This window comes from Podarcis filfolensis (assembly GCF_964270895.1).
Source record: "Podarcis filfolensis genome assembly, chromosome: 3".
Lineage (NCBI taxonomy): Eukaryota > Metazoa > Chordata > Lepidosauria > Squamata > Lacertidae > Podarcis > Podarcis filfolensis.
In genome coordinates this window covers 24,623,733-24,650,475 of record NC_139606.1, presented here as the reverse complement: position 1 = coordinate 24,650,475, position 26,743 = coordinate 24,623,733, and the positions used below count along the sequence as shown (strand labels likewise).

Below are 26,743 nucleotides of genomic sequence, written 5' to 3'. Positions count from 1 at the left end.
AAAGTCATGATGTTCACAACACTGTGGATCTAACAACTGGATTGATATTGTTCTGAACTTACATTAGATAACATTTTCATGTATTTTTTTAGAAGCAGAAAACATCACCAGCATTAGGGAAGATTAAAGAATGTGGGTGTTAAATAATAACCACAGTGACTGCCTATGACCTGACATTCTTCCATGCCCGGTGTGGTCAGGGTGTAACTTGGTAATTATAATTGGTATTTGTGGCAATTTATAATTGTCACTGAACTTAGTTTTGCAAAACTTTTCAGACTAAGCATGCAGTGACAAGAAAAGTATATGAAGGCTTGTTTAGCTTGTCAAGAGATTTAGGAATGTACTCTAGTTGGTCTTCCTCTCAATCTGAGTTTGGGATAATTTATTCATTAGCTGGAGAGCGCTGTAATTTGAATGCACCATTACAAGAATGCAGATATTGCTATCCGCTACTTTCCAGAAATCTTGCCTCCAGTGTATGCTTCATTTATATAGATGGTGATTATGTTTTATTGATTAAAATCTTTAAAAATGCATGGCACAGGGTTTACATAATGGGAAAATTAAGCACGCATTTTAACAGAATAACTTCTTTTTCAGGTGATTAGCAGTGGCTTTTAGCAGTAAGCAGCTGTAAACATTTTCAGTAATAATAAGCGAATGTTGCAGTAATACAGGAAATGCAAACTATATTAAAAGACTGCACTTATCAAAGGAACATGTCCTGCACCACCTCTTTTCCATTTTGTAGCTGCAATAGATAAATATTTCCCCCTCAAAATGCAAAGAGTATCTGTGCTGCTGTTGGAGTCATTTCATACTTGGAATGTTATATAAAGCTATGGTCAATGTTCTGGCCAGCAATGGACAAAATAGTGGGGCCAAGTCACTTCAGCAGAGAGGGGAGAGACGCAACAGCGACTAGGTCACCCCAGTGACAACATGTCAGCAGGAGTTCCAGATTGGCTGTGCCAGCACATTTACATCTGTGCTGACTCCTCCCCTTTCCCCATCCAAATTCCAGTATTGTTACAAGTGTCTGTATGGATCCCATAGGCATCTGCTTCTCACTGGGTCCCTCAAACATCCAGCTCCCAGAGAGTGATGGTATTTTTTGCTGAAACCATTCATTCATATTACCTTCACAACACTGCTTCCACTGGGTCTACAGTGGTACCTTGGATTACATATACTTCAGGTTACATATGCTTCAGGTTACAGACTCCGCTAACCCAGAAATAGTACCTCGGGTTAAGAACTTTGCTTCAGGATGACAACAGAAATCGTGCTCCGGCGGCACGGTAGCAGCAGGAGGCCCCATTAGCTAAAGTGGTGCTTCAGGTTAAGAACAGATTCAGGTTAAGAACGGACCTCTGGAACAAATTAAGTATTTAACCCGAGGTACCACTGTACTTTGAGTAGAACTTTGTTGGCTTCATCAAAAAACAAACAGCTAACAATGCAATGCTTGGTTTCGAAAGTGAGTGGAACACATGCCAACTTAAATTATGCTAGGGTAAAACATCCATATTCCAAACTCAGGAGTTCAGAAGCAGGACTACAGTAAGATAAAAACAAGCCTTTAAAATAGTTTGACTTGTAGTCCCAGCAAAGGAAGAATGGATACAAAAACTTATGGAATACGCAGAAATGGCAAAACTTGTTGGAAGAATAAGAAATCAAGATAACAAACTTTTTATAAAAGAATGGAAATGGTTTATTGAATATTTACAGATAAATTATAAACAGATAAGAATATTGGCAGAATTACCTGCAGCTTCATAAGAGTATATATTTAAAGTTGATGAATAAATGAGCAAATTAAGTTAATTTGGATATGCAGAAAATATTAAAAATAAATTTAAGGAACTGCAGAAAAGGGGGAAGGAAGTCAAGTTTTGAAATGTGAACATATTGTAAAATCAGTGAAATGTATAAACCTGAAAAGCATATTTCAATATAAATAAATAAATAAATAAATAAATAAATAAATAAATAAATAGTTTGACTTGTACCAACCATTTTGCTAGAGTACATTCTATCTGGTTTACTGGTTGCGTGAGTGAGCTGAAAGGAGTTAGGATGCAGCAGGAGTTAGGGTCCCCCTTGCCTGGTCAATCCTCTGCCACTCCCCCAGAGCACTCATTTTTCATCAATTATGCTGTTGTAAGATCTGCTAGTTGCACAGCCAGCTGAAATGGGATGAATAGCTACACTGGTGTATCTCTGACTGAAGCAGCATGTGGGTCTACACTGCTACAGCCTTGCTGTGCTGCAAATCAGCCGACTGAGCCAGAGATCTGCTGGATACTGACTTGCTCATCCCAGTGGATATTGGGATTGGATGCCTCCCTAATTCAGTTGCTGAAAGCAGTGTAAGAAGCCAGTCATTACCACTGATTGCTGTGATGATTAAGTTTACTATAGATCATCAAAGGTCTAATCTCCCTATTTCAGAATATCTCCTAAAATCTTTGGGGAAGACATCCATTCTTACATTCTGTGATCTCAGTATACCCATCTATCAATCACAAGTTGTAATAACTGAACACATCTGAAATGTTAATTAACTCCTCATTCTTTCCAGACTGGACTTGAAAGACATGGTTGTAATGAGATGCTAGTACTTCTGTAATCAAAGTATTATTTTTCCAAGGGTGCTAATATTGCAAGCAGTGCCGGATTTATGTATACGCTAAGTAGGCTGAAGCCTAGGGCCTCTTGGGGGCCTCACCAGCCCACATGTTCCCCAGCGGGCAGTCTCCCCTCTCCCAAAATTGCAAACCCAAGACTTCATGTGAGGGCAGGACAACCCAAAAGCTGTTAATCAAGCAAACTAGCACACAGGTCACCTTTGTCACAGTCAGGATGTCCTGGCCAGGCGTGCACTCAATCTTGTTTTTGTACAATCTTGTTTGTCCTCAGTAACCAAAATTATATTATCAACATATACAAGCAGAAAAGTTGTTTTCCTTCATTGGCAAGGAATCGTACAAAACAAAATGGCACTAATAAAGAAAAGTTCCAGGGTGGCAACAGAAAGCAAACTAAAAATGCTTTTGCAGTTCATCAAAAATATCCAGCAATATCAAGTTATAGGCAAACTGGTACTATTAACAGTAATCCTTCTAGTTGGTTAATTGCTTTGGCAACTTCCATGCACATGACGTGTGATGCTAATTATTTTCCCCAAGAGTTAAATGATAACTAATCAGAGGCAGCTACAGGAGAGCTATGAGATTCAGGTGAGGGTCAGATGCCTTGCCAATCCCAGCAGGTATATAAGAGGATGACCAGGCCTGACCAGGCCTGGGGAGGTCGCACTTACTGTGAGGCAGCAGTGCTGCAGTGCGGTCTTGGGCCTCTGGCAGCCGGCGGGAGCTCATCGATCCCACCTTCATCACCAATATTAAATGTTCGGAAAAGTCAGAAGCCCAAGGCAGTATAAGTTCCTCAACTAAGTTTATTCAGCATTTGTCAGTGACAACAGCTCACTCAGGAACACAAGAACCAAACTGACTGGATGACATGATAATAATTCCAAGCATGAACTGACCGTTGACAGTTGACAGTTGAAAGAGCATGCGCTTACTTGCCATTAGAACGTTCGTCTACCAACGCTTCTACGACTGGTTAGAATGTGCCTTGTAACATAAAATGTGTTAAGCCCAATACATAACACCATCCAAAAGGTATGCTGAAGAGTTTGCTAAAACAGTCATAGCAGTTACAGCGGTTGTTAGTAACTCAGAGAAGGTTTGGGAACCTTCAAGCTTCCAAGAGGTCTAAAGTTTAACCTCAGAGGATGCTGAGCCATGGTTAAATGCCATGAAGGCTGAACTTGATTCCTTGGAGAGGAACAAGACATGGGAACTAGTTCCAGGCCTGCCCAGGCCACAAGAGGTTTACAAAGTTCAGTTATTGCAAAAGTTTCTCAATGGGTGGGGTATAAATAAAAAGATTATTATTATTATTATTATTATTATTATTATTATTATTATTATGTTAATTTTATGCATTTTTTAAAATCACCATGGTATTTAACAATAACATTGTCAGGGAACTGCCATCAGCTCAGAGGCGAGAGGTGGAAGGGCAGCTGGGTTACAGGGAGCCTCCAAAGATCGTGAGAAGCAGCACTTCCTCCGCGGAGGATGGAAGCCCCGCCTCTAGTGGGGAAGAGATGCAGGGCTCGGAGGATGCAAGAGAGAGGATGCAAGAGACCACGCCGGCAGACATAACAAAGATCTTATGTCCTTTAGAGGAAAAATTGTGAATTGTATAATTTTTTTTAAATCCCCATAGTATTTAACAATAATATCTTACGTTCTTTAGAGGAGAAATTGTGAATTGCAGAATTTTAAATACCCTTCATCATCCTTGGCTTCACTCAGTTTTGTTTATAACACTCTTCCATTTTCTTCTAGTTGTGAGGGTGGGGCCTCACAAGTGGAGTAGCGTAGGGCCTCTCGTCGTCTAAATCCAGCCCTGATTGCAAGTGTTCAAATATGAGGTAAAGGACTTCATTAAAAAGAAAGAAAGAAAGCAAAAATCCCTGTTGTATGAAGAGAGGAAATGGTATGAGTATATAAAGGGACTTTCTGGCTAACGTCGTGGCTTGAGTAATTTATTATTTGATGAAACGTAGCAGCTGCTTCCCAGAAACTATTCTTCTTCCCCACTGGTAGAAGAATAATCACAGGAAGTTGTTCAATCAAAAAGGTCATTTCTGCCTTCCAGGAAAATGTTTACTAAATTGATAGTAGCTGAGCCTGAAACTAAATGAAAACTTTTCATCAGCCTTAAGACATATTGCAATTTGTTAAATACAGTATATTTCAAAAAGCTAACTTTAATTTTAATACAGTTCAAAATTCTTCCTGTGATTGTTTCTCTCCGAACCCATAACATAGATCTTTGAAAGAGCAGGAGAACAGAAAAAGATGTTTTATTGATTTACTATGCATGGCAAGCTGCCCATTAATTGAACATGCTGATAATCCATTTTATTGCCCATCTATCTCTGAATCTAATTATGTTATGCACGGAGATGCAAGGAGATATAGATAGAGATATATCGTATCATTTCAGAGCCATACTACAAAATGCAGGCATGCCTTCAACACTTTAGACCAGGGTTGGGAAACCTCTGACCCAGGGGAAGAATGTGCCACCCAGACCACTCTGACTGGCACTTGCAACTCTCCCCAGTCCCCCCCCCTCGCCCCCAAGTGCTTTCACTCTGGCAGGAATGTGTCATTGAACCAAGAATGGTGTGAGAATGTGTGTATCTCTATGTAATAAAATTAGAAGAATGCCACCACACAGCCTCCATTTGAGGATTTGTGGTGCTGCTCCACGATCCTGGATTTAATGTATGAATCCAGGGCAGTCTGGGGAAACAAAAATGAAGGCAGGTTGCATGACAGCAGTAACCATAGCATGGGAAGAAGACCGGAGGAACACTGAGAGGGGAACAGCAATGGTTTAAAACAGTGGTTTACAACCAGTGTGCTGTGGCACCCTGGGGTGCCTTGAATGACGGTCTGGGGTGCCATGGGCAACACTGGCCTCTGTCCCTCTTTCCTTCCCTCCCTCCTCTGATGCCCTCTCATGTCTCTGCCTCTGAAAGGGTTGTAAAGCTGTTTGTTGCAGCAGCCCTGGCTACAAGATTCCCAGGTGAATGGTGCCTCTGGGGCTGGCCCAGGTCCCTGTGGGGCAGTTTGAGGAGGCACCTCTCTTTGGGGCAGGAGCGGCACAGTTCAAAGACCAGGGGCGGCAGCTGCCGCTGTCCAGAGGACGTCCTAGGAGAGGGGAGAGCAGAGGAGGGTGAGGGAACACTACACAAGGGAGGGTGTTTTAAAAAGGATGAGAGGTTGCCAATTCTGCAAGCAAGGGGTGACATAACTGGGCTCCTGAGCCCCACAGGGGTGCTCTTAAACAACAGCAGGTGTTTGTGTAAAGTACTCTGCATCAGTTATGGTTCTTTCAGTTTTTCACTTTTCTGTTCATCAATTCTCCAGCAAGTTGTGATTTATTTATTTTTTTAACAAGTAAAATCCTCATGAAAGCTCATCAGCATTTCTGTGCAAATCTGTCCTAGTAAGAACATTTCAAGCAGTTTTAACTTATACATTTTTGCAATCAATTTGCCCCAATATTGTGTGTGTGTGTGTGCTATTCTATGTTTATGCACACTTTATCCTAATATATGCATTTTGATCGAATAACTGCTTCGCAAATTTCAGAGCAATGCACTTTTTTTTAAAGGAAGGCTCTGTTTTGGTTCTCGTATTGCTTCAGAATGTGGGAGTAAGGTAGGATTGCCATTAAAGATGAACTGCATTGACTTTCTCCCCATGCCTATTGTGAAGGGGAGACTGCTTTGCTGGAAGACCCCTTGGCCCCTAGGAACTGGTTTCCATGATTCCACCTGAAAATAACAACAGTCCGGAAGCACCTGTGTAATCTACGGTTTTCTCTTTGAAATTTCACCCCTTATAGTTTGTTTAAATCAATAAGTTTGTGTGCTGGGATCTCATCAAATGATGTATCAACAATAGCAACAAATAGCAATATCAACAAATAAGAAATATTCATAGTATAACAAATATTCATATTATAACCAATTTTGGGGGGAGTGTGTGTGTTTGTGTGTAGAAAGGGTGAACTTAGCAAGAGTTTTAGCACCAATGCTAGTAGAATAAGGATAGAACCCTCTTTGTATTATCCACAACCTTGAAATTTTTATGTGGTTCATAACATCTGCTTCAATGAACAGCAGCTGGCTAATAACTGGCCAAAATACCAGCTGAACAAGGGAGATGTGAATCATTGAACTCTACCAATTACATGCTCAAAAGGGTCCATGAAAACCAAAGCTCCCTATGTGAGTGCAATGTAACAAGTGCATTCAAAGCATCCGCACTCTTCTGAGAAAATGAGGTGGCAATAGTGAAATCTTTAGAGGGTGCTATTATCTACATTGAAAATAGTGGCCCAGAGATAATTGTAAGCCATGTGTGCTTGTGATTGAGTTTTTTTGAAGCTATGGCCTCAATCCCAAGTAGTTCTGCATGCCCAGCTGCACCTTAATTTATACCTGGGGAGGGAATAAGAAGCACAGCCTACAAAACAAACCACTGTGGAAACTTGGGGGAGAAAATTGTTTTTTGGCACAGAGAGGACTGCTGGTCCAAGGAAAAATGTCTCACTGGGGGCATGGAGTTCCTTGGGCATGCCCAGTGCAGCCAGGATTGGGAAATATATAAGACTGTGTTGGTTCCTTACTTTCTCAAGTACAATGGTACCTTAGTTTTCGAATGTAATCCGTTCCGGAAGTCCGTTCGACTTCTGAAACGTTTGAAAACCAAGGCACGGCTTCTGATTGGTGCAGGTGCCCCAGAAACAATAGTCGACAGCCACATTGGATGTTCGGCTTCCAAAAAATGTTTGAAAACCAGAACACTTGCTTCCAGGTTTTCGGCGTTCGGGAGCTGATTTGTTCGTCAACTACAGAGAACCAAGTTTCCACTGTAATCATTTCTGTGTACAATAAAGGTGCCCAATAGTTTGGAAAAATGTCTCTCAGTAACAATAACAATTAAATCCAGCTATGAGAGGGATAAGGAAGTAGCCCACCTTTCCACAAGCAACGTAAGCTTTGATCCAATAAGGTGGAATGGAAATTCCAAGAACCAAATTCATACAAGCTAGGCTGTATGACATGATAGTTTGAGGAGGGTTGGCAAATTTGCCCCTGCCAGAAATGAATACCAGGAGTGGGAGCATGTGTATTATTTCTCTTAGCTTTATGTGGTTTGGTTGCAGTGACAGCTTCTTATCCCCCCTTCCTAGTTCTCTCCTGCTAGGAATCTGACTGGAGGTCAATATTTCCCACCTGCAGGATTATGTTCTACGTAGCTACATTAAGTGACAAGAAACAGTCAGGAAATGCCACCCCCTTCCTCAGTAGTAAGGAAGCCTTTACACAACACACATGAGTAGATTATGTTTATTTGAATAGGTAAAGGTAAAGGGACCCCTGACCATTAGGTCCAGTCGTGACCGACTCTGGGGTTGCGGCGCTCATCTCACTTTATCGGCCGAGGGAGCCGGCGTTTGTCCGCAGACAGCTTCCGGGTCATGTGGCCAGCATGACAAAGCCACTTCTGGCGAACCAGAGCAGCGCACAGAAACGCCGTTTACCTTCCCGCCAGATTTATCCCACCTATTTATCTACTTGCACTTTGATGTGCTTTCGAACTGCTAGGTTGGCAAGAGCAGGGACCGAGCAATGGGAGCTCACCCCGTCATGGGGATTCGGACCGCCAACCTTCTGATCTGCAAGTCGTAGGCTCTGTGGTTTAACCCACAGCGCCACCCGCGTCCCTTTGAATAAACGTCATTTATTTGAATAATATTTGAATAAACGTCAACCAACACTGAATGTCAAGAGTATATAATGTTTTACATGGAAACAAGGCCTAGTAACCCATAATTGGTTAATTCAAATTTAAGTAGTGTTTTGTTGGCAACATGGCATCAGAGAAGGTGGTATCCCTGCATATATATTTTTAAAAAGAAGATCAACAACATGTTGAACAACACTTGTTCTCTAGTAGTGTGTCCTGCTATGCCTATAAATCTATGTAACTAAAGGTGATTGGTGTCAATTAAGGAACAAGATCATATTTTGGGGGGGAATGTCAGTAGCAGTCATAGGAGCCAGCTCCTAGGAGTCGTGGTGGCTTTGGGGCTCCAATAAAATATTTGATGAAGCTGCACCCCCCCAAAAAAGTTGATGGGCATTGTTATTCAAATGGTGCATGTACAGTGGTACCTTGCAAGACGAAATTAATTCGTTCTGCGAGTTTTTTCATCTTGCGAATTTTTCGTCTTGCGAAGCACAGATTCCCTGGGTATTAACGGTTTTAAGAAAAAGGAAACAAACTCGCAAGACGTTTTCGTCTTGCGAAGCAAGCCCATAGGGAAATTCGTCTTGCGAAGCAACTCAAAAAATGAAAAACTCTTTCGTCTTGCGAGTTTTTTGTCTTACGGGGCATTCGTCTTGCGAGGTACCACTGTACACCACAAATGTGATCCATTATTTGGGGCAGGGCTTAACTGCCTCCCCCCCCCAATATTTTATTCAAGTTGGCACCCCTGGTAGCAGTTCTCAAGCTGCTGTTCAGAAAAGGAACAGTTATCACAGTAGGCAGAACTATCCCACAGTGAGTTCTGGTATTGACGTAACTAGTCTGTGAGCCATGTTAAGCAGTCTGTCACCTTGTAGGGATCAGGAAAACAGGAACCTGTGCCTTCAGGAGATCATGCTGAAACCATGACAAGTGCCATCTTAGTACTCCTAATACCTGGAACATGCCCCAAGCCATTTCAAAACACGGTCTCAAATGTGATCCACCAGAGTTACAGTATTTGCAATAAACTCACAGTTGCCATGGATTCCAATATCACAAACCCATCAAAATGTTACTTTCCATAACATTTCCCGATTGCTGTCACCATTTTGTGTACAAGGGTATTTTTTAAGTAGTATATAAATAACAATCAATAGCTGCCAAAGTTACATTGTCAGAACTATCACATCTCCTGGTTTCCTCCTTTGTAAATTAAATGTAGCTTTATTGTACAACGTTTAAAAGGTTCCCAATACATTTGTCCCTATACACTGATCAAAATGAACTTCACAGAACATTTATTCTAGTTGCCAGATGGCCAGTTTCATCCATCTATGAAAGTCATGGGCTCCTTTATCTTCCAAAGTTTTGCTAAGCAGTTTTAAATTCATAGAGCTCCATCTGTGTTGTTATTGCTATTTTTTTTATCTTTCCAGACAATAGAAGAAAAATGATTGTAAGAACTGAATCAAAGTTGATTAAGCCATAGCAACTACAAGTATGAGCAGAGCCAGATAAAACCCATATAGACCTATTTGAAGAGATTTCCCTCAGGGTATATCCACCACAAACCTAATGGTTTTATATCAGTTTAACTGTAATGGATTTCCCCAATAAATCCTGAAAGTAGAGTTTTGCCAGGGGTTTTGAGCGTTCCGTGTTAGAGATCCCTAGTGTGTTCTCACTATATATGTACCAAAAATTCCTGGTATAGAGATAGGGAACAACTTTTAAACAGGTTTAAGTTTGAAACGTATTTGCACACTACATTCAATAAGTGTTCAATCTGTATGCACAAACAGTTGATCTGTACACTCATACAATTGATCACATGTCATGTTCAATGTATACAGTCTTTGTATCTTTATACACAACAACTGAGCTCCACAGCTACACTATTGCAGATAATAACTGAAGTGAACAATTAAGCAAGTGTACACACTTTCACACAGACACATGCATAGAGACTTGTGTCTGTGCTCTGTGTAACATGTGTACAAGCCTGCAGTTAGGTCCTAGGTTTCTGATTTGTTGTTGCTGTTGTTATTATCGACATTCTGTTCTTCACAATTCATTCACAACATAAGTGGAGAACAAATCAAATAGCACTATTAGAATAACTTGTTGTTGGTGTATCAAAAACCAATCCATAAATTAAGACTCAGGTATTAAATGCTAAGCAGAATCATTTGCAGCAGCTTTAGCATAAACAAAAGGAAGCATTTCTTAACTCATAATTCATTTAAGGAATCCACTGTACAATACCTTGGTACAGGAGGAAAGCAAGAGCCATTTGGGCAAGCTAGAGTCATTATCAGAGTTCAAGAAGACATTCCCTTCAGAAAACTTGAGGAGTGGATGAAGCTGGTTCAGTGAGGCTTGTGGCCTGGCAGAAGGGGGCATAGCTGGAAGGAGATGTGACCTGGAGTGAGACCCAAGTGTCATACAGAGAAGTCTGGAGAGTTGCATTAGGCCCCAAGGACTGAGGTTCCTCAACTGTACTGAAGGATGTGATGCATGGATGGTCATTGACCTAGATGACTTGAAAATGGGACCAGAGACCTTGGAGCTATCTACCAATGAGCTAATAACCATCATAGCTAGGAATGAAACCTGACTGGAATTGCAGACAGGGGTAACAAAGAGAAGGCGCAAGGCACACGCAACCCACTAAGACATTATGAAGGTGTATGTGCTGAAATCTCCCCTCTTTCAGTTGTCCATGTCAAAAGCATATTTGGCTTACACAGGGCATGAACCAGACAGCATAAAGCACTGTGGAGTCCTATTAATTTCAAAACACGAAGGCAACCACGAATTTTCATAATCCCCCTTGAAATCAATGGGACTTGATGGAGGAAGCTGCTCTATATTGAGTCAGACCATTGGGTCCAAGTAGTTCAGTATTATCTACATTAATGGGCAAGGGTTCTTTAGAGTTTCAGACAGCCCTACCCAGGGATGCCATAGATTGGACCAGGGATTTCTCTTTGCAAGGCACATGGTCTACCATTGGGCTGTGGCCCTTTTCCTTAACAGTGCTTAACTTTGTCTGGACTACTCTGTGCTGCAACTTCCTTGTACAAAAAAAGGCAGCCCGGTAAGCCATGATGCTCTTGAGTACTAATGTTCTCCTCATCTAGCATCCTTTTGTGGCACACAGTGTGCCTGTATCCTAGATTCCAGATCAATAGAATGTGAAGTTAGATAGTTACCTGGGAGCTCCTAGCTACAAACCTGCCATTAGCGCTAATGTAAAATGCATCAGCATATTGCTTTGGGAATCCCAACTCCCACTGACAAGGATTTGATTGCAACGGCTCCGAGTGAAGAGGACCTTTTTGAATCCCAGGGAACAATGTATGCCAACATTAATGACTTGCAAGGCATTTTGCATCATAGACCCTTTTCAGTAGCTACTTCAGCTTTATTAATGTGTGACCACGAAATTCCAGATTCCTCCAAACTGATGCCAAAGTTTTGTGCTGCGAACCCCCCGTTTTGTATACCCCCAACAGGTAATTGACAAAACAAATCGGGCTCACAAGTTAATGCCAAAAACATCAATTGATTCCAAACCAGTGCCTCACGTGTGTGCGCCCCACCTCTCTCATGCACGCACCCTTCCCCTCATGCGCACACCTGCCCCAAGTGACCATTTGACCATTTCAGGGCCCGCACAGGGTTGCTGTGACCCTAATTTGCTTTGTCAGTTACTCAGTTGTGGGGGTGGCACAAAATGTGGGCATTGAAGCAGAAAACGGCACAAATCTTTGGCATCAGTTTGGGGGGATCTGTAATTTCTGGGTCACACGTTAATGAAACACTTGTACCTCAAGTGTAAACAACAAAATATTTTGTACTATGCCACTGGTTTACTACACATTATTGTGCCATATTCCGTACTATAGCTCCATGTGCCTTTTTTGTCCTGTACATTAAGACATTTTTCTCTTTAAAATGAAACATAGTTTCACCGTATGCCAGTCTACATCCTTCAAATGATCTCAACAGTTCAGTTCATAAGGAAATCAAAGTGGTTTTAGCTGACCTGTGCCATTTTACTTAAAAAAATAAAAATAAAATATATTTGTAACTATGTTACCCTGGTAGAAATAGTCCTTCCTTGAAATTTACCACTTGCCAGCTTTTTGAAAAGCTATAGAGAAAGCTTGAATCGCTTAGAAAATAATATTCCGTTTGCTTTGGTAATGTTAAAAAGGGGTACAATTTTAATTTAAGACACACTGCAGCCAGAATAGTTCTCATTTCATCCCCTGAGGAAAGCAAAAAGCAATATATAGAGAGAGATGTTAGCTGTTGCATTCAGCAGTTAATGTAACTATCCAAAAATTACCATTTGCATCTGATGCAAAGCTTTGTCTCATTTTGCTAACAGTGTTTTATAACTCCTAATGTTATGGTTCAGAATATGAATTTGTACAGCTGTTAATTCATTTGTATCCTTCTTAAGATGTCAGCGGACCAAGAGTCCAAAGACAGCTGCACTGTAAAAGCACCCACAAAATCCCTTCAATGTTACATACTTAGTCTTGCTCAAATTGCTTGCTTGTTCCCATGATTGTTTGTTTCTTGCAAATATTGTATGTGGTTTCTGTCCCTATCTAGATATAAAACCTCTCTTGCTCTGGGTGTGTTTATTTTGGAAAAGGGCGAAATCAAATTGCCAAGGGTTTTTCTGTCACGGGAACCAACATTCTCAAAAGTCATTACAATAAGGAGCATGTGTGCAGCAGTATCAACACACACATGTACTAACATTATTATCTGCGAATGGACTCTTCAAAAACTGGCAATATCTTTCTGAGCACTCACTGAAAATAGCTCATAATTATTAAGCAGATGCTAAAACAAGCCAAGAGTTTGCTTATCATTACCTCTGGTCAGTGTAAAACCTAGAAGCAGGGCCCATTTGTAATTAGATTGTGCTTCGTTTCTGAATACGTTAAAAATTGGAGTCTATAATTAACTGAGGAACCAAATTAATTAGAGAGATGGTGTACTCTTCAATTGTCTCTTGAGACATACAGATGCTAACATTAATTGCAGATTCAGGACTTCCTTCAGGGTGACCTGGGGCAGCCCAATAAGATTTGGAATTGGCTTGGGAATCTGTTGTGCCCAGATAATATCTAGTACAGCTTGTGTCCATGATATCTGAACAATTGTGTCTCCTATCACTGAGATATTCAGAGGAGTCCTCCATGGCTCAGGTGTGTGGCTTGTACCTACCTTGGGACCTGGAGGAAGACCTGGGAGGAAAGAGTAGGAAATAATAAGTAGAACATGTATTGTTGAGTTTTTGCATAGAAAAAAGATTAAAAATCTAAAACAGCATCTGAAATATCCTAATTAGAACTTACTCTGCATGGCAAAGGTCTAACAGAGGAAGGAAAAACCCTTAATAACAGAAGTTCTTACCAAAGCTTATTTAGTTAATGAAAGGCAAACCTGTTTCATTAAGCACTCACCTAGCCATCAGAGTTTTAATTACTGTAATAGTCAAAATAGCAACCATTTTCTTACTAATGAGGTCTAAAAGCTAATCTTTTTGGAATTATAATCTTCTACACTTTGAACAGGCCAAAATCGTCTGTTTAGCAGTTGGAATTTACTCACCTCTTATGGCTAAATTTCAATATGTTCAGACATAATTAAACCCAAGACTACAAAAGAGTCATATAATTCAAAAGCACAAATGTGAACTAGGGCCAGGGATAACTAAGACAAGGTGTGTGTGCAGAACCTGCAATGCACAACATGTTGTTGGACTCCTGCGTGTATCAGCTGCAACAATCATGGCCAAGGATGTGGGTCATGGAAGCTATTGTCCAGCAACATCTAGAATGGCACCGTTTCTCAATCTCTGGACTAAGATGAAAATGCATCAAGGAATGCAATGTAAAGCCCAAAAATAGAGGAAGCAGCAAACTAGGCCATTTCTGCCCTTAATGGTTGGCACAGGGCCTTGGTAACTTCAGTAGCTATAAGACAAAACTTTTTCTACACTGCCTAAAAAACTGTTGCTGTTTATTCCGCAAAGTTACATCAAATGGATGCCTAGCAACTGGTGGGCTTTCACCTCAAACAAAGCTTCTTATCATTTGTAATATGTAGTCTTTGGCCAGTTCTGCAGACTTCTGAAGACCATGTGCCCCATATGTAAAATCCAGAGGGTTGCATAAAAACAGTCTTAAAGTTTTACTAGTAAGACATCATTGTTAATCAAATGAGTGAGAGGGCAGCAGAGAGCAGCAAGAAAACTAATATTCATGAATGGAAAGACGAGAGTAGTGATGGTGATGCAAACCAGATATCGAAAAATAAATGGACAAGATGGAATGTAGACATACAGTAGCAAGCATCTCTCAGCTGTGATCTGCATGTGCAGTTGGGTAGCAGTGAGAGTAGCCTGAGAAAGTGGAGACAAATTATTCAGAGTTTTGACCAAGCAGTAGGGTTTCCCTACAGAACTCTACACATAGAGTTGGCTCCTCCTCCTCTTCTTCTTCTTTGGCAATCACTCGTAGCCAAGTAAGGTTGTCTTCCATGATTGTGGCAGCCAATTCTGGATCCACATGTCCTTCCACAGTGGGGACATTGGTTTCCCGGCGGGAGTTGATCATGGTGAGGGCTTGCCAAGCGTGCCTTCCTCTTAGCACGTTTCTCCCTTGTCAGTGGCGTAGCGTGGGGGGTGCAGGGGGGGCCGGCCGCACCGGGCGCAACATCTGGGGGTTAGGGTTAGGGGGCGCAAATCCATGGGTTAGGGGGCGCAAATTCATGGGTTAGGGGGTGCAAATTACTTGCCATGCCCCGGGTGCTGACAACCCACGCTACGCCACTGTCCCTTGCGTCCTGAGTTCAAGTGTTTTCAAAACCCATGACACCTTTGGTAAAGGCTGTTCTCCGTTTGGAGTTCCCGCAGGCAAGTGTTTCCCAATTGTTGGTGTTTATACTACATTTTTAAAGATTTGCCTTGAGACAGTCTTTAAACCTCTTTTGCTGACAACCAGCAAAACGCTTTCCATTTTTAAGTTCAGAATAGAGCAGTTGCTTTGGAAGACGATAATCAGGCACCTACGTTATGGGGACTGGGGCTGAGGGAGTTGGAATCCAACAACATCTGGAGGGCCACAGACTTCCCATCACTGTTCTATATCCATTAAGTGAACACTTCTGTGAAGTGAAATCATTGTGCATTAAAGCATGCAATTGATATGCTATTGGCTACTATGGTCATTCTTCTTGGACATACCAGAAACTATAGCACTCAAATCAACCAAAGCATGTCATTATTTGTCACCTGTATGCACAAGCAGTAGTTCAATAATCAGGGTGATGAGAATTGAGTGGACAGGTGGGTGGAGGAATAGACTTACACTCTAGTAATCTTCATAATAGAATGGATTTATCTGTTTTGATTCCAGAGGTCACATTCACTGCAAGTGAAATACTCAACATCTGGACAGATGCAAATGATCTAATCCATGAGACACAGGCTACATTTCTTTACACTCATAAAGTGCTGCACATGAACTAACATTTATAATAAGGAAATGTAACTTTAACCACATTTTGTATGACAAATGTGAGTACATGGTAGTGTATAATATGCAGCATGAGAAATATGAAAAAATAAGACCTATCAACACAGCATGGTGTGTCTTTACAGCACTTGAGTCACATTTATTATAAAGGTTTATCATATTAATATCTCACAAAAAAGGAAGAACTAATAAATAATTCTTTTGCTTACTACAATCTATACAAAAACTGATGTAAGAACTATCAAAGGATATTTTCGAGGATATAAGAGAGAAAGAGAGGGTGGGAGGCAGGGAGAGCAAGAGAAGCTAAGTAAGATAATTTCTTTATACAGTTGACATGATTCGAATCTCACATATGACATATTATCAGTTTTAATATCATACAGAGGCAAAAACAATATAAATCCCGTACTCATAGCCAAGATCAGAAATCTAATACGGTTTTGTGAACTTGCTTCTATTTTTCAATAGTTGTTGCCAGTTAAGGCACACTACTATACATTTTGCTATCTTTAATATTTTTAAAAATCATGAGTAATCAGACAAGCAGATCCCGACTTCAGAGCATCCCATGTTATTAATTCCAGTTAAGGTTCCCTACTCATAAAAAAGCCACCTAGATGCAAGGACCCACACGTACAAAAGCATTTTACCATATTTACTCGAATGCAATGTGCACTTTTTTGCCAAATTACATCACAAAAATTAGGGTGTGCATTAAAATCGATGGCACATTACATTCAAGTAGATGGTAGGTTTTCAGTACAAGGGGAGGGTGAAGAAGAGCTACAATACACCCCCCACACACACACACACACACTTGAACACACAACTGCACCAGTCAAGGACTGCCTCTCCCCTACGAATCAGCCCTAACCCATCAATTTTCATTTGAGGTCCTTCTTTTTGTGTCTCCTCCACATGAGAACTGGTCTTTTCTGTGATGACTCCCATTTGTGGAAGGCTCTGTTATTACATCATTACCTGCCATTACATCATTATTTAGACATAAAACATTCCTCTTCTCTCAGGCCTTTGGCTAATTAAACAAAACATGGCCTTTTAAATGGGGGGAGGGGTTGTTTTTTGTTACTATGATATGTATTTCTGTGTTTTTTATATTGTAAACTGCCCTGTGATCCTTGGATGGAGGGCAGTATGGAAATTTAAATAATAACAATTTAAACAACAATGTTTTAATTCACAAGGTGGTTAGATCTCAACTAGGGCCAGGGCCTTTTCAGTACTGGCCCCGTCTTGGTGGAACGCTCTGTCACAGGAGACTAGGGCCCTGCGGGACTTGACATCTTTCCACAGGGCCTGTAAGACAGAGCTGTTCCGCCTGGCCTTTGGTTTCGACTCAGTCTGACCCTTATGTTTCCCTCCCCTTATGGTTTTGATTTATGGGCTACTATTAAAATGAGGCTGCATTTTAAATTGTATTTTAACCCGTATTTTAAATTGGTCCCCCCCCCCATTATGTTTTTATTGTAATTTCACTGGTGTTAGCCGCCCTGAGCCTGGCTCTGGCCGGGGAAGGTGGAATATAAATAAAATTTTATTTTTTAAAAAAATTATTTATTATTACTGCTATACCAATTTTCCAGGATAATTTCAAAGATATAACCAACGTGGGTTCCAAAGATATCTTCCATTAGCTAAGTGAAGGAAGGAGCATTCTTGAATCATGACACAAACACATACACACAACCCCATATGCACAGATACAGAGTAAAATAATGGTTGAGGTGGGTTGTGGAGTTGCTTAAGTAGATTGTGTGACTTTCCTCAGCCAGTGTTTCAGCAGGTGTGGTGGTTATGTGAATGTCCCTATGGTATCCTCATGCAGGCGCTGTGGTTGTCTGCAAGGCATTTCCACACAGCGGGGTTAATGCCAGTCTTCGTGCCACATCTGCAGACATCTTTGCCATGCAGTTGGTCCGCATATGAGCCTGGTGCCTGAAGCCCATAGAGCACATCTTTTAGGATCCTATCATTTTCCCAGGGCTTTTTTTCTAGCCAGAACTCACCAGAACTCTGTTCTGCCACCTCTCAGGTGGTCACCATTGTCACTGTCATTATAAGAGAAGAAGGGAGGTATTCATGGTGAGTTCCAACACCTCTTTTTCTGGAAAATAACACTGCCTCTTCCATTCCACGGACATGACCAAGCTAGCGTAGATGTCATGCGCGAACATTCTAGGAATGTAGGCTTGAGAAAGCACATCTTTTTTGAGATTCTGTCCTGCCATATGTTGCACAAAATCTTCCTGATGCAGCGCATATGAGTAACAGAGCACATCAGTTTCCTGATTTGCAAACTTTGAAATAGGCAGTTCCAAGAGGCTAGAATGAGGGATTCTGTCAGCATGAAGAAGAAGAAGAAGAAGAAGAAGAAGAAGAAGAAGAAGAAGAAGAAGAAGAGTTTGGATTTGATACCCCGCTTTATCACTACCCGAAGGAGTCTCAAAGTGGCTAACATTCTCCTTTCCCTTCCTCCCCCACAACAAGCACTCTGTGAGGTGAGTGGGGCTGAGAGACTTCAAAGACGTGTAACTAGCCCAAGGTCACCCAGCAGCTGCATGTGGAGGAGCGGAGACGCGAACCTGGTTCACCAGATTACGAGTCTATCGCTCTTAACCACTACACCACTCCAGTTCACCCATTTTCTTCCAATGTTACATCCAATTAGGCTTAAAAGATTACTTAACAGTCTTTCTATCTAGCTTTAAAATGGTGCAGACAACGTACAAACAGCATATCACTTCAGTACTTGCCTGCTCCCTGCTGTTGTTTCTCATTTATCCATTATTAAACAAAATGGCTTAGATCCAGAGAAGTGCCAGTGGAAGGAGGCTGCCAAAAGTTAAATGGCCTGTCCTCTCCTCTCTCCACCATCCCTTGCCCCCTGCAAAGTCTCCTGAGGGTTGAGGACCACTTTTGAATGGTATGAACTGGACTGTGGCGCCTGGCACTGAGCTTTAACTCCATAGGAGGGGCATAGCTGACAGATGACTCTCCAGCATATGTGTTATGTACACTGCACAGCTGAGGAACCTTGAATCAATGTCATAGCATATCAGAGATGACCTACACCTTTCTGCCCAGTGTGTGTGTGTGTGTGTGTGTGTGTGTGTGTGTGTGAAAAAAAGAAGAAAAAAGAAAATGAAGCAAAAAGAATAGAATAACAGCAACAGCAAGAAGAAGAAGAAGAAGAAGAAGAAGAAGAAGAAGAAGAAGAAGAAGAAGAAGAGAGAAGAAGAAGAAGAAGAAGAAGAAGAAGAAGAAGAAGAAGAAGAAGAACAACAACAACAACAACAACAACAACAACAACAACAACAACAACAACAGGTAGCTGGCTACAATAGTATGGATAGCTCAAAAGTAGTGCATATGCTTTTCATCCAAAAACCTCAGGTTTCATCTTCAGCATCTTCAGGTAAGACTGGGGAAAAGATTCCTGCTTGAATCCCTGGAGAGTCTGTGATCTTCAGTTTAACATAACATCAGGAGAGGAAACTCACAGCTCACATGCATAGAACACTCATGAAAGCAGTTAGATGCAGGGGAGCTTGCTGAGATAACAAATGAACAGCCTGGGGGTCAAATTAGTTGTTGAGCAGAACATCTGAAAAGTGTGGGTGGAGGAAAAGAGGATACTATTTGAAGATTAAGAGAGTTGGTTCCGAGTGAATAGCATTTATGTAGCTCAGAAGTTACAAATACACAAAGAAAGACTTCTCTCAATTTTCTCTTATTTGCTAGCATCTAGCCATTACAGATACAAGTGGTGTCTCAGTAGTTTATGTTCAGCTGGATTTCCCTAAAGGATTTCAACTTCTTTTTTTTGACCACAACAATGTGGGTAGTTTTCACTGTGCCTGTTCCATTCCGAGGTATCTGATATTGAGCAGGAATAAAGAAGCCCAGTCTTCACTGCTGTCAATCTCTTTCAGTCTTAATAGATTATGTTTCAAAAGAATTAGGCTGGGATCACCTCAAACCCCTAAGCAGCATTGCACCAAATTGAATGTTCTGCCTTGCTAGCAAAGGCCCCACAAGACATCATCTCAAATTGTAGATTTAGGATGGTGTTGGAAGTATGCAAAACTCTTCGTACATTCTAATAATGCTTTCCTCCTATTTTCCAAATTGATCAGGCCTTTCAGCATAGCACTTTCGGATAGAAATGTTTTATTAAAACTTTTAGGCAACTGGAAGCCATTCACAATGGTCAGCATTATCTGTGAGTAATGTGTCATTATTGCACCAGTTCCCTGATACAACCATATATCACCAAAGTGCTATTGCTTTAGTGATGAATTAATGTAATACATCATCAAAATGCCATTATAGTGATGATATATTATTCTCTAATATGGCATCAGCTGGCAAAAAGCAAGTCCAGAAAGAGTTGTGCAGAAATGAGGGGGAAACACAAATAAGTTGGGTAGAATTACATTTTCCCATTCTAAACACATTTCTATAATTTTAATTGAATGACTATAATAATTGATGATATATTTAGATACACAATATTTCCTATGAATGACTAGCAAATTCCCAAGACTTTTACCTCCACAGTTTGAGGCAGCAATGATTCCAAATAACAGTTTCTGGAAACCACTGGAGAGGAGGGTGCTTTTGCACTCATATCCTTTTTGTGGGTTTCGTTCAGGCATCTGGTGGGCCACTGTGAGAACAGGATGCCGGAATACATGGGCCATTGGCCTGATCCAGCAGGCTCTTCTTATGCTCTTTGGAGTTCAACAACATCTGGAAGCAGAGTTGGATTTAGGGGAGTGCGACCGGTTTGGTTGCACTGGAAACGAGGCCTCTGGGCACCACAGGTGATGCTGCAACTATGATTTAAAATGGAGTATGAGAGGCTGGGAAGCAGGGCATCAGGAAAGAAGTAGATAATAAACTTTTTGTTATGTACTGAAGTTCTCACCCTGGGCCAGCAGGGGGATACTGTAGATAGTTATGCAAATGAAGGATCGAAAGTGACATTCAGTGATTGGATGGATACTGTAGATAGTTATGCAAATGAAGGATCGAAAGTGACATTCAGTGATTGGATGGATACTGTAGATAGTTATGCAAATGAAGGATCGAAAGTTACGTTCAGTGATTGGATAGTTTTAGAAAGTTGCTACAGTAACGTTGTACTGGAGCTCTATATAAGCAGGCTGACTGAGCCCTTCAGTTCAGTTCTGTTCTGGCCTCTGAATAAAGAAGAGCTGTTTGAAGAATCGCTGTGTCGTCTGATATGTTCACCCACAACTTAACACTTTTATATTTGTATGTTGTTGTTGTTGTTGTTGTTGTTGTTGTTGTTGTTGTTGTTGTTGTTGTTTTATACCCCGCCCTCCCCAGCCAAGACCGGACTCAGGGCGGCTAACACCAGATATAAAACAATTGATTGAAATACAACTTAAAAAACAAGATTAAAATACAACATGAAAATGCAGCCTCATTTCAGCAGAAACTCAAAAACTTTTTGGGGGATGAAAACGTCAAGTCTTCACCAAGGCTAACTATCTAGACTGGTCTTATATGGGCCAGAAAAAAGCCAGGGAAGTCCCCAAGTAGGAGTTCCATCACAGAAGGAAAAAGGAAAACAGAAAGGGGGGGGGGGATCAAGTTAATTCCAAGCCAAAAGCAGGCGGAACAGAAATCAGATCCTGCAGGGCTTTGGTCTCATGAGGCAGAGCGTTCCACCAGGCCGGAGCCAGTGTTGAGAAGGCCCTGGCTCTGGTTGAGGGTAATCTGACTTCTTTAGGGCCCGGGACCTCTAGGGTGTTGCTATATATGGACCTTAAGGTCCTCCGTGGGGCATACCAGGAGAGGCGGTCCTGTAGGTACATAGGTATACTGGTACATAGGTGAGGATGCTGCTAAAAACTAACTGAAAGGTATATCTTGCAATGAGCCTACTTGGATATGAAATACTTTAATTGCAAATACCTTACGGTTTCTTACTTAGCATATATGAACCCTCTTAAAGTACAGCAACACAAGAACAGTTGCGCACAAAGTTTAGCACTTGCTGAATGGAAGATGCAACATAGCATACACTGAGTACTGTGCACAAGCCATCTAATGCAGTTTTTTTTAATGTGTTTAGAGGCCCCTCCTGATCAGAGGCTATAAAATTTCATTGTTTGTACACACATCCAGCACTGGCCTAATTGACTTCAATGGTACCTGTGCAGATGTATATGTATCCTACATGCCACATCGGTACAATTCCCTTTGACATAAACTGGTGTTTTACTGAGGAGTTCTTGATGGATCTAGACAAACCCACATGATCATTACTAATGGATCTAACAGCATGCCTGCATGTGTAATCGCATAGATCTCTTTTATGATTTCTGGTTTACAACTGTTTCTATAAATACATATAGGAACAGGAAGCTACCCATAAATCCCAATAAATGAATTGTGTTGCTCTATTTCTTAAAAGATATAATATTTAATAAAAATGTATGCACTATATCTTTATAGAATATTTCTATCGTTAGGTTGCTGTGCTATATTTTTCAATTAAATTTACTAGTGATGAATGGAAGCTAAGCTTGGCATTGTAAAGGAAATCACATCGATCACCACAAAGTCAATATAAAATCTTGGGCAACTCTGGGATAAATTATACAAATGCTAGGACAATATTAATATCTTAGGGCTATGGCTCTCAAAACACTTTTAAAAAAAGTTTACACAAGGTCCATTATGCATTAATAGCAAAGCTCTTGAAAAGCAATCTGTTTGGGAAATTACAAATGATAAACCATTTTACCTCTATACCGAGTAAAAATATAAGCAAGGGTATGAGACGGAACCAGCAGCAGAACAAGCCGACCGGGCGCCTGGGGCCTCCGTAGGGCCTCCGAGGACTCTGCCTGCCTCCTCCCACTCAGCTGCCCTACAGCTGAGGGGGAGGGGGGGCAGACTGTTTGGAGCAAAGCGGAGCCTGCAGGCGTCCAAGCCACCTCATCACTCCAAGGAGAGACGCATGGCTTGGGCGTGCTGCAGGCCCCGTGGTGAGTGCTGCCCGGCATTTTGTCATCCCTCTCAGTGGTGACACCCGGGGCGACCAACCCCCACCACACACACCCCTTCCTCTGCCCCTGGACAGAACACAACCATAGCTGTCAACGTTTCCCTTTTCTTGTGAGGAATCCTATTCGGAATAAGGGAATTTCCCTTAAAAAAGGGGAAACGTTGACAGCTATGAACACAACCCATTTCAAACTGGCAATGTAGGAAAGCAAACCACTGAACACTTTGACCTCTTTCTTCTCTCTTTTCAATCAGCCGCATGCAATGCTGGGTTCACTGCAACACACGGGGACCTGTGAACTCCCTCTAGGAACCCCACTCCTCCATCCACCCTCATTGTCTGAGACGGTCAGTATTTTGTAAGAGGAATTGAAGCACACATTAGACATTTAGGTTTGTGCAGGTCCACAAAGTAGCCAGTGGAGAACCAAGTGCTATTAGGGTTTTTTTCTGGTTACAGAGACATTTTGATGTATACCATTTCATAGAATGGTACAGTTGGTACTCATCTAGTCCAACTCCCAGCAAAATGCAGGAATTTCAATTAAGGCATCCATAACAGATGGCCACCTAACCTCTGCTTAAAAACACCCACGGAAGGAGAGTCCACAACCTCCTGAGGGAAACAATTCCAGTTGAAGTGGATTAAGACACCCTGGTGCAATGTATACATTTAAACAACAGCAACAACAACAACAAAAACCAGGCTTTTTGCACTGAAAAGAAGCCTGGGTGATCAGAGTTCAAAATCATCACTGAAGCCTCCATGCACAGTGATGACAGAAAAAGAGAAAGCAACATTAGGTAAAAGGTAAGGGACACTTGGATGGTGAAGTCCAGTCAAAGGCAACTATGGGATGCAGCACTCATCTTGCTTCAGGCTGAGGGAGCCGGTGTTTGTCCACAGACAGCTTTCTGGGTCATGTGGCCAGCATGACTAAACCGCTTCTGGCACATGGGGGACTGTGACGAGTGCCAGAGTGCACGGAAATGCTGTTTACCTTCCTGCCACAGCGGCACCTATTTATCTGCTTGCACTGGTGTGCTTTCAAACTGCTAGCTTGGCAGAAGCTGGGACAGAGCAACGGCAAGCCCAAGAGACTCAGTGGTTTAGACCACAGTACCACCTGCTTCCCTAACCTTTGAGCAACATTACTTTGTGGGGAGAGGCCAAATGAGTGGATCCACAGACCCTTTCACCACACTTTCCCCTACTCATGAAGGGAGCTACCCTCTACCTTAGAGGATACATGGCAAAAACTCACTGCTCTGGTCTAGTGGCCAAAGCCGTTTCTGATAGCAGACTGCCTCAGTGGCCACGGCTTCTTAACAGCTGCTCTTATATTTTTGCATTTTAACCCCCATGGCCAAATACATTGCCCATACAACTTGGAGAAGATTCTCCAAATGCTAGGATTTTTTCACTCTCGGCTAAGGCTCTCAGGTTTTCCCAGTTGATTAATTTAACTGAATATCATGATAGGGAATATATGGGTCATACAGCTTGAGCTGTAGAGATCTCCTTCACTCACATTATTACTGCTAAGGTGTTTAGCATTCCATTTAATGAGCAGCGCCCCCCACCCACCTCAAAATCATATATGCTGGCACAGCAATTATTTTAGCCCATTAAAACCTTTGAGTCCAAATGATGAATATAACATGAAGCAGAACATTTGGGTGGGGCAGTGAGGAATGGGTGAAGAACTTCTGGACTTTAAACCTTAGAAACGGGAAGTGCTTAAGACTGCTCATTACCATGACTGTAGCAAGCTTCATGATGTCAAGTAAGAACATGATGGATTTGTCTCCTGAGATAGATGGAGTGCGCTTGGCAAATATCTGTACATACAATTCCAGTACTTGGTGGAGTGGGATGGGCAATACTTTTCATGCAAACCTATAGCTAACCAGCTGTTTCCTCCCTACACTACAGTTTGTCCACCATATTCTTAGGCACAATTTGGTGAATATTTCACTCTGTTCTAGCACTTTCTGGAAGCCCTTCTGAAGAACAATGCAAAAAACCACACAATCTTCCAGTGGTCAACCTGTCACCGCCTCTTTAATTCCTTGATAAGTGTCTTGGCTCCCCATTGTAAGAGAAAATGTATGCTGTTTCTTCCCTTTGAACCATTTGAATGTACAGGGTTTAGATGGCAGCAACTTCCACTGCATTAGGTTATGAGGACAAATCCCTAAGCCACTGAATATCGCAAAGCCACCAAATGTGCTCTGATGTGAACATCCTGTTGGATGTGACATGGAAATTGATGCATTATAGTAGATTCTTTGGACTAACATGTTCTTCTAAAAAATAAAGGAAGGAGGAGGGATGGCCAAAGGGTGTTTTTGGAAGGGCTGCAGCTCAGTCGTAAAGCAGTTGCTCTGAACAGGTTCCAGGTTCAATCCCTGGTATCTCTAGGTAGGCTGGAGAGCTACTACTGTCATCATGGACAATACTGAGCTATATGAATTAATGGTCTGGTTCGAGATAAGGCAGCTTCCTGCATTCCTCTGCATAAACTTAGTCTGGGCTGATAACTTTTGATGCCTAATCATTTGACCACCCCAGGTTCTCCATGGATTCACATTAAATTACACTACATCAATGGTTTTCAACCAGTGTGGCGTGGCACCCTGGGGTGCCTTGAATGATGGTCAGGGGTGCCATGGGCAACACTGGTCTCTGTCCCCATTTCCTTCTCTCCCTCCTCTGATGCCCTCTCATGCCTCTGCCTCTCAAAGGCTTCCACAGTTGTTTGTTGCAGCAGCCCTGCCTGCAAGTTCCCCAGGCCAATGGTGCTCTGGGACTGGCAGGGGCTGCTTCCCAGGCCCCTGTGGGGCAGTATGAGGAGGCATCCCTCTTTGGGGCAGGGGGGGCCGTTCAGAGACCAGGGGCAGCAGCAGCGCCTGCTCAGAGGACTCCCAAAGAGAGGGGAGAAGAGAGGAGACAGAGGGAACGCTCCATGCTGCACTACATTGTTGATTTAATCAAGATAGCTTCTCAAAATAAATCTAAAATGAAAGGTTTGTTCACACGTTACATAGATACAAGCTGTCTCTACATATGTGCAAGTGTTTCTGCAAAAGAGTTACCCTTGTTGATTTGTACAACTATTTATGTGCAGGAAATACACAATACACAGCTTGTACACTCATTGGATGAATCACATGAAGACCCCAAATGTATGGCTTATAATCCAGTGCTTTGTACCACACTTCCATATAAAATATTATCTTTTATTGGGAGGCCTCGATTTCTGCTTATGCATGCCATGCATACAGTAAACCACGGCTGCTTCAAAAGCTCAGTTGCATTAGAGAAGCAGATTTCAAATTCAGCTCAACTCTTGTTGTACGCCATGAAATATCAAGCCGCACTGACTGCATCAGTGAAGCTCAGCAGGCCAACAGTGCCTTAGCTGAGCAAACTTCAAAGCTGACTGATGACTTAATAAAATGCTGCTGCATACCCATGATGCTGATATAGAGAATATCTTGCACGGTGCATTTCAACCTTTGGAACTTCTGACTGAAAGATGGAGGGGAGGAAACGGAGAGAGATTGCAGGGTGACTTTCAATGAAAGTGGAAGGACTTTGTGTTACACAGGAACGTTTACTGAAACCTCGCATCTGTTCGCTCACATCAAAGCAAACAAACAATGGGACAGACTTTGGCT

General features: G+C 41.8%; 1 long non-coding RNA gene across 1 annotated transcript; it reads left to right on the top strand.

The window, feature by feature from the left end:
* The first annotated feature begins 2,928 nt into the window (after positions 1-2,928).
* On the top strand, positions 2,929-5,811 carry LOC310758966. Its single transcript, XR_014546139.1, has 3 exons — positions 2,929-3,695; positions 4,431-4,516; positions 5,095-5,811. It is a non-coding gene; the product is annotated as an uncharacterized lncRNA (long non-coding RNA).
* Positions 5,812-26,743: the final 20,932 nt, after the last annotated feature.